Here is a 14,823-nt window from a genome sequence, read left to right as displayed (position 1 = left end):
GCCCTTATTTAACAACATAAGCAAACTCTATGTTACAATGATTGCACAGCCATTAAGGATCAAATCAGTTTCTGAAAAATGTTCTGCTTTTTCTCCCTCTGCTTGCTTCTTACTGTCTTTGATGTTCGGGACCAGCACCACTCAGTGGTAAGTATTTTGGTTTTCCAATATATTAGCAACTGTCAGTGACATTTATATTAATCAGGCTGAACTTTAATCATACTTTAGATCAGCCTGTTTTATTTGTGCTTTGGTTTGGGGAAGTTGTTTCTTTACTGATCTTTTCCTGTCTTCTGTTATTAGACTTCAGATTAGGGCTGGGCTATATCATACCGTTGACGGTAATACCGGTGTAATTTTGGACAACGATTGGAAAATGAAATATCGTGATAGAATATGGGTAAAACGCGCATGCGCAGTTCCTATGTTTACATATGCACATGGCGGCAACGAAGAATGAGAAGAGCGAAAGCGGATCGTTAAATGAAACGGATGAACCAGAATTGGTTTGTAAAAATGCTGCAACTTCAGTGGTGTGGAACTGGTTTGGCTTTCGTCAGTCAGATACACAACAAAGCATTATTTTTGGTAGAGCATGCTAGCGGGCCGTCGTTATTACCATGTTGTTTGGAAAATACGGCACACTTAAAATCAATCCTTTGATTTTTTTGAAAATCGACAGTGCCCCTTATAATCCCGTGTGCCTTATGTATGAATTCTGGTTGTGTTTACTGACCTGGAAATGATATTATGTGGTACACGGCGCTCGAAAATCTGTCAAATGTTTTAGTACGACTTTGCTAATCCACACCGCTTAATGAATTGTCGGAGCATTACGGCTATTGTAGGCAGACGCCTCGCGGAGTGATACGTACTGTGGTTCAACATAATATTACCGTATTGTGTGTGTATAACTTCTTTTTAAGTTTTGTGAATATTATACATGGTTATGCTGAGGATATGTCGGCCAATTTCCACTGGAAATGCCTTTTGGTTAAACTGTCAGCAAGGAATTTGCACTGTTACGTTTTTATATAACTTTAATGCACATAAAAAACAGCTGCTTGTTTAAGTGAAAATACATTGATGGGGTTTTTTGCACTAATAAAGTTGTGGAGTTGTAAAGTATTTTGTCTAGTGTCAATTATATTGTCAGTTATGACGTTATCGCAAATTTTCAAATGTATATCGTGATAAATATTTTTGGTCATATCGCCCTGCCCTACTTGAGATATGACTGCACTATGCTGTTGTTGGTGACTCCAGTTAATTCTACAAGACATGCTGTGTAAGTAAACAAACAACAACAGTTTGGTCTGCATTTGTTGAAAGATCACATCCCCCAAACTTAGTTTAGAGGGTCTACACTGTATATAGTGAAGTCTGCAAGTTTTCTAACAGCAAAATTTGTTTTGTGCCCAAATCATTTTGCACATCATTAGAATGAATGTTATTGGCCATGTTTGCATAGCCCTTTTTAAAATGATGCTTTCATGACATTGTGTGTTGGGTGGTGGTCACGGCTATCCAGACTGACAATTGGGACATTGAATGTCACCTCTTCGATGGGGAGTGAGCCTGAGATTGTCTAAATTGGAGTCTGTTTTATACCAAATGCAATTGAGTTCAATTCATTCAATTCAATTCAATTTTATTTATTTAGTTCATGTTCCAAAAAATATGATTGTTTGCTTGCAGGACACCAGGAGAGATGAGTCCTCCTCACAGATGGTGTGGTCAGTGAAGATGGTCGCCTGCAGGTTCAAGCTCATTGCATCTCCAACCCACATCCACTGCCACTGTACTTAAGGGAAGTTAAGGACTTTCTTCTGCACCTACATTTGGATCACCTCAATCCATGATAGTCATTCAGGCAGTAATGCCTGGACTGGAAACAAGCCATCCTTAAAATAATACAACATTCCAGCTCCTGTGTTGGAATGAAAAACAAATGTGTTGTTTAAATCAGAAACTGCACTTGTGACATAACAACAAATATTTTATTTTGATTATATAAGTAATGTAAGTACAAAACAAACTTGTGGTAGGCCTAAACTTATTTTCAGAATAATTACATCTGAGACTTTCTTTCATTGTAAGATTATAACAGTGATGGCAATATAATTGTTTGTTGTTCAGCAGAACAGTGTCCTGTATGTTGGCTGTTATACTTGCTATACTATGTTGTGTTTGAAAATAAAAGTTGGGCTCATTTTAACATCATTACAAAAAGTGTTGTTAATTATTTTTAATCATATTCAGGTTACCACAAATTGTTTTTTCATTTAGTTGAACTTGAAATGTTTGTCAGTAGGTAAACAATTAGTATTGTACAGTCAGAAATATCAAGTTATTCTTAATACTGCAGACTTGCAATGTATAACTTGTCCTAAAAGTCATCTTAAGTAAGCTTTACTTAGTTTTTTTGAGGCAACGAGTTTCCTTAATTTTTTTGAGTTCTGGGAACTAATTAGATTTTACAGTGTACCTAATGCCTAACATTGGCAACCCAATGTTAGGCATTCACCTAACTGTCACCTAACTGACATCACAAAATGAAATGTCAGAAAAAATACATCAAGAACTGCCAACTTGTTCTTAAAATAATGCTTAAAATATTAATTAGATATGAATTTCTCAGTGAGACATTTATAGTAGTTTTGCATTATAATATTGTTCAAACAGTTCAAAAACAAACCTGACCCAACCCTGTTATACACAGTCAAGAGAATGCGTGATAAGAGAATGGTTCTCTCAATAATAAAACAAACACAGCAGCCGACAGTCTGGAGTTCACTGCTGCATGCAAAAAGAGAAGTTCCTGTTTTTCATTACACCTGCATTCCCTCCATCCATAAACCCCACCCTATTGAATTGAACGTACACAGGCGAGATCATCTCTGACAGCCAACCAGCAGATTTACCCTGGTTGCCCAAGCATTATCTAAACACAGACTGTTTATGTCACACAGGTTTAAAGCTGTAGAACCTTAGTGTGCCATGTTATGCAACCTGCGGCCTGTGTAGAGCTGAGTGTAGGAACTCGATGCTTAAAGAAAAGAACCAGCGTGGACTAAAAATTGCAGGTTTCACTTTCTTGATCTACATCAGAACCTGCTGTGCTTACTCCTTCAAATATTGATTTCCTGAAGGTTTTCATCATCACCTAAGTGGATTATTTTTGACTTTCACCTCACCATCCAGAATAGAAACAGAAAGCAGACTTGGCATTCATGCTAAGTAGTGGACATATCCGGAAACAGTCTCTGAGACAAAAGGCCAGACTGTAGAACCGGTTTCTCAGGAGAACGTATTTATTTATTTAGTAAATTTAGCTGATCTTTATCTGATGTTTCTCTCTGATGCAAGCATTTTATTTCTTAGCAAGAAAATATAGTTTTATTAGTCTTATAGCATTTAGGCTATAAACATTTCTCTTCATTATAAACACTGTCAATGTTGTTAGTTAACATGTACCGGTACTCGTTATCTCATGTGGATTAGCTAGCTGTGACAGTATGCCACTTCCAGCATTAGCTCAGAAAGTGTTTACAATGAAACTAACAGTATATAAATAAGAAACTTTATGTCCTACTCCAGGGGAAGTAAGGGAAGTTCTAAACTAATAACTGAATTGGATATTGATCCAATCCAAACTGGCAAAGTTGGATCCTATATGTACAGTCAATTTATTCAGTTCCTTTGTACAGTAATGGTAAGTAAATTCACCCTCTGTAACATTAGGACATAATAAAACCGGCTCTAGTTCTTACCAAAATAAACAGAACCTGTGATGAACAACAAAACATTATATATTACACATGACAAATACCACCAATTATTGCCGTTTCTTTGAGATTTGCACAGTCCAGCACTCGGGTGACTTTTCTGGGATGACTACTTTTGAGAAGATTGGTAACTGTCTTGAGCGTTTTTGATGTGTGAATGATCTTTCTCAGTGCAGAATGATGGACTTCCTGTTGTTTGGGAATGGCTTTATAATGCTTCCAAGAATGATGCACAACAACAGCTGCATCATGTCTGTCTTTCCTGCTTCCAATCATATTAGAGCACACCTGAATTCTCCAAAACTGCAAACTGCTAAAACTTCTGCTTTTATATAGGCGCTCATGCGGAGATTCAGTTAATCAAGGGCATTTGATTAACAGAACATGGTTGCTTTTATTTTCTTAATTCCTATGGAAGCAGTAAGGTTGTTCTACTTCTGCATTTTGTCTTAATTTCTGTTTCCTTCCACTTATCTGGGGCAGGTCACTGGGGCAGCAGACTTACCAGGGAAGAATTTTTGTTAAACACAAAATTACACCATGTAATCTGCCACGTTCAGTTGTTCATCTGAGGTTATAGGTACCTAATTTTAATAATGTTATGATCTGTTTGGAGGGGGCGGAAACCTAGAATTAAATATAGCACATTATTAATCCATAAAGAGAAAGGCGGCTTCTCCCTCCCAAGTCTCAGAGATTACTACCTTGCTGCTCAACTCAAAATAATTATACAATGGTGTGATGACACTTATGGGGCCCAATGGAAAGACATTGAGAATATGTGTGGGGTCATTCCAATACAAGCCTTGATAGGAGATCAGAAGTTGGCAACAGCCTACCAGAAACAACTGAACCCTTTCGCATCTTTTACATTGCTTATCTGGTTTGAGTTAGTGAAAGAACTAAATCTAAGGAACCACATTCAATTAACAAGCAATGACAAATATCTCCTGAAGATTCTTGCTGCTGCTGCAAAAAAAGCAATTACTCGTAAGTGGCTCTGTACTGACCCCCCTGTTCTGGACGACTGGTTGAGCGTTGTTGAGGAGATTCATAAAATGGAAAAACTTACCTTTTTGTTAAGGCTGCAAGCTAATATTTATACCACAAGATGGGACAAGTGGTTGAAATATATCCAAAATTAGAATGTTGTTTTGGTTTTTGTTTTGTTTTTTTAATTTAATTTATTTTTTCTTTCTCCTGTTTGTGCCTACTCACATCTATATAAACTTCTGCATGCCTCTCCTAAGCTGCTCTTACATCTGTAGATGTGCTGTCAATTCATGAATATAAAGTCATGTTCTCACTGCCAGAATTGCTTTGTGGGAAAAAGCTGTGCTTTCCAGTCAACTGCTTGTTTTGTTATTGTTGTTTTTGGTTGTTTGTTGTTTTCCTTTTCTGTTGTAAAAATATGTAAAACCTTTATTAAAAACTAAGTAATAAAAAAATAATGTTATGATCTGTAAAACCTTTGAATTGACAGAGGCTGTACTGTATACCGTTTATACCACACAGCAACAGAAGCACACCAGCTGCTATCATAGCACAGAGAGCACGAACAGCTGTAAGATGTTTCACTCTAGCTATATAAACAGGGTTTATTTTACAATAGGGAATCTGACTTAGAAATGAGCAAAAATGTCACAGTGGATTTCAAACGAAGCAAACCTAACTGTATAATATTTTTCTGAGGATAAATTCAACCAGTCAAAACAATCCAATCCAAAACTTGTACATCGACATGAAAAGACCAAAAAGATCATGCTCATTATTGCTCCAAAACCAAAAACATTTTGCAGCTAAGCCAAGCTGTCTCCTCCCTTCCTGTCTCAATTCAACTTCATGCAGCGTGCTAGTTAATGAAGTGCACCGTTTGCTAAACCAAGCGAGGTGGTGGGTTGGAAGGCACAAAGACCCCTTTGTTCTGCTGGGAAACTCTCAAATATTTTAAGCAAGACAAATTTATGGTGCAACATTTAGTAGACAAGTGATGTGAGGCTTGTCCTGCTGAGAAATAAATGTGACTTACATCCTACTACTTACAGTCTACAGTCTAACATATACCTACGTTAGACCATATGACTGCACTATTATTCAGATAACCACAAAAAATAAATACATAAGATCTGATCAAACTTGTGGACAACTCAATATAAATCTTCTGGTAATAAGGTTGTTTCAATACATTTTGTTGCATGGCTTAAAAAAAGGCTTGATAACAAACAGAAACTGTGTGCATTAGCCAAAGGAGCTTGCAAAGAAAAGCGTCTGGACTTCTTTAAGTTACTTGAAGACGTTTCACCTCTCATCCGAGAAGCTTCTTCAGTTCTAAGGTCAAAAGGTGGGGAGTCCCAGATATAACCCTAGTGGGAGTGCCCCCCACGGAGGGACAAAACCCCTGATGATCCTCTAATCGCCTGAGCCAAGGTGTGGAACTGGGTGTGGGTCCCAATCAGCCAGAGTTTCGGGTGAGTTTATTGTGAAACCTGGCCCCACCTTATCATGCGAATTCCTGAGGTCAGATGGCCCAGGATGTGAGTGGGCGTTAAGGCGTCTGGGGAGGGATCTCAAAACTGGATTATAGATGGCAGAGAGTTGGTGTCGTAAACCACCGCCTCTGTTCAAAGATGGTCGCTCACAGTGGACATAGATGCTTCTTTCACTCCTCTTTCAAACCATCTGTCCTCTCTGTCCAAAATGTGAACATTGGCATCCTTGAAAGAGTGACCTTTATCCTTAAGATGCAGATGGACCGCTGAATCTTGTCCTGTGGAGGTGGCTCTTCTGTGTTGTGCCATGCGCTTGTGAAGTGGCTGTTTGGTCTCTCCAATGTAGAGGTCTGGGCATTCCTCGCTGCACTGTACGGCATACACCACATTGTTAAGTCTGTGTTTTGGCGTTTTGTCTTTCGGGTGAACCAGTTTTTGTCTGAGCGTGTTGCTGGGTCTGAAGTACACCGGGATGTCATGCTTGGAGAAAACCCTCCTGAGTTTCTCTGATACACCGGCTACATAGAGGATGACAATGTTGTTGCGTCTGTCCTTCTTATCCTCCCTCGCTGGTGTCTGATCTTCTTTTCTGTGCCTCTTTGCTGACTTTAAAAACGCCCATTTAGGATAGCTGCACGTTTTGAGTGCTTCCTTTACATGTGTGTGTTCCTTCTTTTTCCCTTCAGGCTTAGAGGGAACATGTTCTGCCCGGTGGTGTAGGGTCCTAATTACTCCAAGTTTGTGTTCCAGAGGGTGATGGGAGTCAAACAGGAGGTACTGGTCCGTGTGTGTGGGCTTCCGGTAAACTTCGATGTTGAGGTTGCCATTCTCTTCAATGTGCACAGCGCAGTCCAGGAAAGGCAAACAGACTTCCTTTGTGTCTTCCCTGGTGAACTTGATGTTTTTGTCCACAGCGTTGATGTGCGCAGTGAAGGATTCCACTCCTTTGACTACGATGACCTGGATGACTGAGAACCTTCACAGACACTGTGTGCATTAGCATTATTCTGTGAACCTTCTGACATACTAACAATTTAATAACATTAACATAAGTGTAGAAAACGATAATTGACAGGTTTGTATACTTTTGGGGTACTTAAATGCCAGAGAATTCAAGAAAGAGCTACACTCACTTCTGTACAGAGTGAATGTGACACTACGCTCCATACAACAATGCTGCTGATTGAGTTTCACTGTGCTCTTAATGTTTTTCCCACTGTTTAGTGTTAAGCAGAGGAACCTCCCCACTAAACCCTTGATTATACCCTTTTGCGGACACAAACAGCTGGAGAACTAACAGCCAAGTAATCATTTCTGTTATACTTCCTATTATACCCTTTGAACTTTAAGTCCACTGCCTGGTAAAAAATATTGTCAATGTTGTTGTATTACAGAGCAAAAAATGCAAAAATGGAAAATGATTGGTATGATGTACACAAGGTTAAACAAAAACTGTTAAGAGAATTCTGTTGGAAAAATAGACACTCACCAGCCACTTTGTTAGGTATGCCTCTTCAACTGGTAGTTAACACAACTATCTAATCATCCAATTGCAGCAGCTCGGTGCATGTGGACATAATGAAGAAGACCTGCTTAAGTTCAAACTGAGCGTGAGGGAAGAAAGGTGATTTAAGCGCCGTTGAACGTGGGATGGTCGTTGAGATGTTGATCTACTTGGATTTTCCCACACAACCATCTATAGGGTTTACAGAGAATGACCCCCCAAAAAAGAAAGTATCTCTGTCATGGCTGTGTACCAGCAGGCAGGGAGGAAGGACCCAAAATGCAGGATTCAGTGAGGCGAAGTTGAACTCAAAATAAAGAGCTTTATTTGCAGGTTGCAGATTGAATAGGGGACAAACTATATTGGGAAAATATAAACTAACAGGCAGATGATCAGGGCCCAAAACACAGCGCATAGACTGAGGGTGAGTAGACATTAACGACGCAACACTGACACAAGGACACACTGGGCTTAAATACACTGACGGAGTCATCAAGGAATGAGAAACAGGAGGGAGACACAGATGAGAGGGTTTGGGCTAACGAGACACGGGGAGCAAAGCTAGACACACTGACATGAGGCACAGCCTTTCACAATAAAACAGGAAACAAGAAACAGACCGACTTGACACTGAAGTGAACCTATACTAAACACGAGACACAACCCAAGAACTAACCCCTCACAAAGAACATAGAATAATACTAATAAACAAAGCATAACAAAAGGATCAGAATACCAAACCATAATACAAAGGAATGTAAGAACTGAAAATGCTGGGTCAAAATGACCCAGGACCGTGACAATCCCATGAGCAGCAGTTTATGCCTTGTTTATGCCAGAGATCACAGCCAGACTACTTCAAACTGATAGGCTGGGAACAGTAACTCAAAAAACCATTTGTTACAACTGAGGTATGTGGAAGAGTATCTCTGAATGACAAACAGCACTTAAAGCAGATGGACTATACAAGCAGGGAGCCACAATGGTTTCACTCCTGTCAGCTAAGAACAGGAAACTGAGGCTACAATTTACATAGGTTCACCAAAATTGGATGACCATCTAAATTTGGTTTGAACAAAGACTATTTGTATTTGCCCACTCAGTGATTTTCCATTGATCAAAGGCCTACCAGACATCTGTATGGTAACCAAGCTGTTGTTTCAATTAGGAGAAGGCTTTTCTTCACTGACATTTTACTGAATTGTGAAAAGTTGTGTTTAGAGAGCTACACTAGGGCTGCTCGATTATGGCAAAAATGATAATCACGATTATTTTCACTGAAATTGAGATCTCGATTATTTGACGATATTTATTTAACAATAACAATGTATTGAATAATGACTTTAAAGATTGTCAAAAAATAATATGAAATAGTGTGCAAATACTGATAACAGTGCAAATGTTTGCAATATAAAAAATAAATGAAAAATGTAAACATCTATGTTTAGTGAACTTTGCAGTGTTGCTCTGTGGTGCAGCTACGACACTGTAGCAAAGTTTACACACTATGTCTACTTGATCCACGTCTGACTCCGCGAACCCATAATGTTTCCACACCACTGAAGTTTTTTTTACCTCTTTTCAACCAACAGCAGTCACTCTCCTCTCCAAATAACTTCTGCTTTGCTTTCCGAGCTTCCCTCGGGTCCTCTTAATCAGCGGCCCCCAACCCCCGGGCCTCGGACCGGTACCGTTCCGTGAGTCGTTTGGTACCGGGCCACGAGAGTTGAGGCTCAGGTGTGAGATGTATAGTTTTCAGGGTTTTTATCGGTTTTCAGCGTTATTTTGTTATTGTTTTTATTGTTTACTCGGTTTTCCTTGGTCTTTTCACGTGTGTTATGAATAAATTTAATTTTTTTCTGTACCGGTACTAGTTTTATTTTGTTGTATTTATCCGCGACACCTTAAAGGCCGGTCCGTGAAAATATTGTCGGGCATAAACCAGTCCGTGGCGCAAAAAAGGTTGGGGACCGCTGCTCTTAATTGTTGTGACACGTGCTTGAAATGCAGAGAGGTGCACTCGATTTGTCACACAGAGCAGCGCGAGAGTAAAGCACGGGGGAGGGGCTAATAATCGGCTCAGTCATTTTTAATGATCGTTGAAAGCCCGGATCATAATCGAGATTAAAATTCGATTAATTGAGCAGCCCTAAGCTACACAATGTTCAAACAAATTACAAAAAAATAATATTTCTGGACAGCGGACTGTGGTTCATGTCCCATTTGAGAACTCTGTACTCTCCAGTGTGTGTTTATTCTATGTGGTTTGGATTTAAAGAAAAAGGCCCATCACAACAAAATTAACCATGCATCAATATATGGCAAGTCCAGCCTCAATACAGCAGTTACTCTGGCATTGACAAACAACTTTGCTTTGACAAAAGACCCTCACATTCTAAAAATGCAATAATTAATATTTGATTAAAAAGTTAAAAGTAGATTGGAGTACAACCCATTAGTTGGTCACTGTCTGCAAGTTTCCCAAAATTATAACCAATGTTTATGGAGGAGTAGCAATGCTTTTGAATAGTGGATTAACCGACAGAGAGACGACAGAATGAAAGTCTATAGCATAAGCTCATTGGTATTTGGCCAGATGAGCTAAAAATAACAGAATGCCTATTATACCCATTCCAAAGATAACATTCTTAAACTAACCACCCAAAGACACTGTGTTAGCTTTTGTCTGATCGCCCCTTTAATCACTTTAAAGATTTCTCCCCTCGAATTAAAGAGATCTGAAGTACAAGTGCAAAACACACAGATCATTTGCATAATACTTGTAATGGTTTAAATCCACTGAACAAACAACCAGCCAAGTTTCATAGTCCACGCTCTTGAACTCTTTCAAAACCCTAACGTTCAGTTTTCCAAAACTGTTCACTGCAGCACAGAACTATTGTAGAAAATGTTGGAAAATAATTACTTGTTAAAATTAATCATTATCACTGTAAGAAAAGCAAAGGCAGCCTAGCAATGTTTCGCCCCAGGAGACGGAGACTGTTATGGTCTGATCTAATTATTCTGGAAAAGAATGCTGTGACAAAAGGATATATCCTATTTTTAATTTTCCAGATATCAAAAAACAGAGCAATTTTATCATCAGAGGAGGAGTAGTTATGAAAGGGATGATTGTTCTTCCAAAGCTTGAAAGACAAAGCAACGCAACTGTATCCTTTTAACCCACTAAGCTCCACTTGTGAATGAAACATGACACCCAGTCAGATCTCCGTGAGCAGCCAGTTCTGCAAGTAAAAGAATGGTCCAACCAAATTTCTAACAACACCCGTTTCACACACGTCAATGTGTATTGTTGACCAGAGAGGTGTGACTCATCAATCATCACTACGCATCAAAATCACAATTTGACTATTCCAAGGATGTGACTCACTGCTCCACACCCTGTTTAACTACAAAACTACAATCAGGACCGGAAAGAGAGATTGTTGAGCAGGCATGCAATCTGACACCTGCTGAAAGGCAGAAACTGACAGGCTGTGAGAGGACAGACAGAGAGAAATACAACTGGCTTTTGCTTAACCAAACTATCTAAAAAAAAACAAGGGACCCTGAAAATGTAAAATCAGAACTTAACAACTGGGACCTGCTCTACCAAGAGAGCTTGTGCACAGTCTTAAAATAAGTGGGTCTTCATTTTTTATCATCCAACAGATTGCCAGTAAACCACTTACACATACAGTACGCAAACAGTAAGGAACAAGATCACCATAGCCTCAAATATAGCAATGTTTCTGTGCCGTGCTGAAGGCTGTCTCTTGAACAGGTCTTCTTTTTCTTCCATCAATAGTCCCCAAAAACCACAGTTCACCATATTCAGTATATAATTTTGCATGTGCTTCAAATTTTTCAAAATGACAAATTACATGTGTGATAATTTATGTTTAATTTATGGCTCAGCCTCCCTGGGAAAGTCTATGCCAGGGTCCTGGAAAGGAGAGTCCGTCCGTTAGTAGACCCTCGGATACAGGAGTAACAATACGGTTTCCGTCACGGTTGTGGAACACTGGACCAGCTCTTTATCCTCTCGAGGGTACCTGGGAGTTTGCCCAACCAGTCTACATGTGTTTTGTGGTCTTGGAGAAGGTATTCAACCGTGTCCCTCGAAGTGTCCTGTGGGAAGTGCTTTGGGAGTGTGGGGTGTATGGCCCATTGCTACAGGCCATTCAATCCTTATACAACCATTGCAAGAGCTTGGTCTGCATAGCCGGCAACAAGTCGGACTCGTTCCCAGTGGGAGATGGGCTCTGCCAGGGCTGCCCTTTGTCAGCGATTCTCTTCGTAATTTTTATGGACAGAATTTCTAAGCGTAGCCGAGTGGCGAAAGGCTTCCACTCGGGTGGTCTCAGAATCTCATCTCTGCTTTTTGCAAATTATATGGTTCTGTTGGCTTCATCGGGTGATGGCCTCCAGCTCGCACTGTAGCGGTTCGCAGCTGAGTGTGAAAGAGAATCAGTACCTCCAAATCTGAGGCCATGTCTGCAGCTGGAAAATTCATACACCCACGTGCAAGAATTATGATTTGGAAATGAAATGCTGAAACATAGTTGCCCAGTTCAATTCTAATTCTAGAGTTCTAATTCTAATAGATCTCCTCTTCTACAGGGGTTTAAGGGACTGATAATGGTGGTTAGGCTTCTTAATCACTTCTAATGTTCTACAGATGTTAAGTTAGCAAAGGACCAACAATTCTTCATTGCTGGTTGGAACCCCTAAAATATATTTTAGGGGTATTTTTAGAGGTATGTTTAAGAAAGAATATTTTTAAAAGCAGTTTTTACTACTGAAGAGGACAATACATATAGGGCAAATAAATGATAAAAAACTGATAAATAGTTGAGGACACAGACAGTGAAGCCTCCACAGTAGGATTTAGGTCACAGACCTCTACATATCCAACCCACCGACAACCAACCAAAGCTGCAGACAGTCATCAATAGACAGCTATTGCTAGATCACCTAAAAAAAAACTTATTTTACTTTTTCTAGGTACTTTTTGTTTTTCATATCTGTTGCATGGCTGTCCTTCTGTCTTTTTTTCTAAAAAATCAGTGCCAGGGCCAGGAAGATGACACCAGGTTGGCACCATAATCCTTGAACCAGTATGAGAGGGTTTAAGTTCTATATAAAAGCTCTACAGCAGTTTCCAAAATGACAAAGATTAGTAACTACTTTAACTTGCACAGGTGACATTGTGGAGTAATGCCAGTACATCAAATTTTTGAGACTCACTGCTTCAACACATTCATGTAGCCAGAGATGTTTTACTGTATATCAAAAATCTGACAGAGGCTAATTAACTCAGGAAGTTCTGCAAAATACTAAGGGAGGATTCAGGGTCATCTGATCCAACCGTAACTATATACTTAATCAAAGAAGAAAGTTCTAGGCCAAATCTTAAAAGTAGAGAGGGTTCCAGTGTACTGAATCCAAACTGGAAGCTGGTTCCACAGAAGAGGGGCCTGAAAGCTGAAAGCTCTACCTCCCATTCTACTTTTAAATAGTCTAGGAACACAGTATAGAGCAGAGACCATCTGCTGACTACCTTGAAAAATTAAGAGCAAGCACATTGTCATGGTCCTGAGTCTGACGACTCAGTGTTTTGTGTTTCTTTATAATATTCTGTGTTCTTGTTTATTCTGTTATGTCTTTGGGTTCGGTTTGCCATTCGTTAGGGTTTTGTTTTGTGCCTGCCTGCTCCCACTTCTCTGTGTTCCCTCTGTCTGTCTATGGTGTCACTGTGTCTGCTTGTGAGTCTGTCTGTTCAGTTCAGTGTCTTGTCTGGTTCTGTGTGTCTGTTAGTTTCCTGTTTTATTCTGAAGGTCCTTGTCTTATGTGAGTGTGTTCAATTTACGTTTCCCCTACCTCGTCAGTTGTGATTTCACCCAGGTGTGCTTCCCTCCTGTCTCCCATCCCCTGATTACTGCTGTGTGTATTTAAGCCCTGTGTGTTCTCCTGCCTGTTGCTGGTTCGTCTGTGTTATTTGGTGTTTTCTTGTCTGTGAATATTCCGCCGGCATCCTATGAATTCTCCCTGCAAGTCGCTTTCTCTCGTGTTCAGGTTTGTTGTTTAGGTTTTAGTTTTCCCAGTGTAGTTTATGTCTAAGTTTGTTTTTTCGCCACACTCTCCTTTTGTTTATTATCACTGGGGTTCTGTGTCAATAAAGCCCTCTCACTTCACTGCATATCCGCATCTTGGGTCCTTTGTTAAATTCACTTGCCCCGGCAACCCGTGACACGCATCTGGGAAAGAGAACCATTCATTTTTAAAATAATCTCACTCTATTTTTTCAGAAGACTGTATATCCAGTAGATATACAGTAAAACCTGTTCTATGTTGACAGATGAGTAAAATGCAGTGGAACCAAGGTCCAAAATCTCCACGCCATGCTATAGAGTGAAAACCACATACTAAACGTCTATGTTGCTTCAATCTTGAGTTATCACATTCACAAACTGCTGCCGTCCTGGGTTCGAATCCACCCTGCAGCCCTTTGCTGCGTGTCCAAGCTTTTTTTTTTTTTTTTTTTTTTTTTATAAAGAAAAGCTCAGTGTAATAATACTGCACGTCATTTACAGTTTTTCTCCATTGGTTTGGCTCATTTCTTGAAACAGAAATTACATTCTCAAAATAACTTGGACAAACCTCCAAACCTCTTGGCAAATGTTCACAACAGAATAACATTTCTCATTCATTTTATCAAATGGCAAATGCCTCAGTACATGTCTCAATTGTCTCAGTGCATCTTTGCAAATGATTAAGTACAAGTAGCCTACAGTTATACAGTTAGCCCACATGTAGCACATTTTCCAAATGAATAGATCTTGTTGATCTAAAGTGATTAGTTGATTCTCAGTCTAATGATCATTCTCTCCAAAATATGTCAGCATGATTTCATTGTATAAGTACTCGCATGCACAACCGTCTGTTCAATTGTCAAAATTGGTCAAGAACATAATACCATGAATACCAAATATGAACTTCTTTGAATATTTGATAAATTGATGACAGTCATTGACAGTCA

General features: G+C 39.5%; 1 protein-coding gene and 1 long non-coding RNA gene across 3 annotated transcripts in view; both read right to left on the bottom strand.

The window, feature by feature from the left end:
* The window catches only part of cdk19 (cyclin dependent kinase 19), a 66,437-nt gene that overhangs the window by 40,765 nt on the left and 10,849 nt on the right, over positions 1–14,823 (bottom strand). The gene's annotated exons all lie outside the window — the stretch shown is intronic.
* LOC146502746 (uncharacterized) lies at positions 1,028–7,760 on the bottom strand. The gene is made up of 2 exons (XR_014869616.1): positions 7,266–7,760; positions 1,028–6,017 (listed from the first exon to the last, which is right to left on the bottom strand). It is a non-coding gene; the product is annotated as an uncharacterized LOC146502746 (long non-coding RNA).

This window comes from Neolamprologus multifasciatus, chromosome 15, assembly GCF_963576455.1.
Source record: "Neolamprologus multifasciatus chromosome 15, fNeoMul1.2, whole genome shotgun sequence".
NCBI classification, from domain to species: Eukaryota; Metazoa; Chordata; class Actinopteri; order Cichliformes; family Cichlidae; genus Neolamprologus; species Neolamprologus multifasciatus.
Note: the sequence above shows the minus strand (reverse complement) of the source record. Positions and strands in the feature narration are given on the sequence as shown.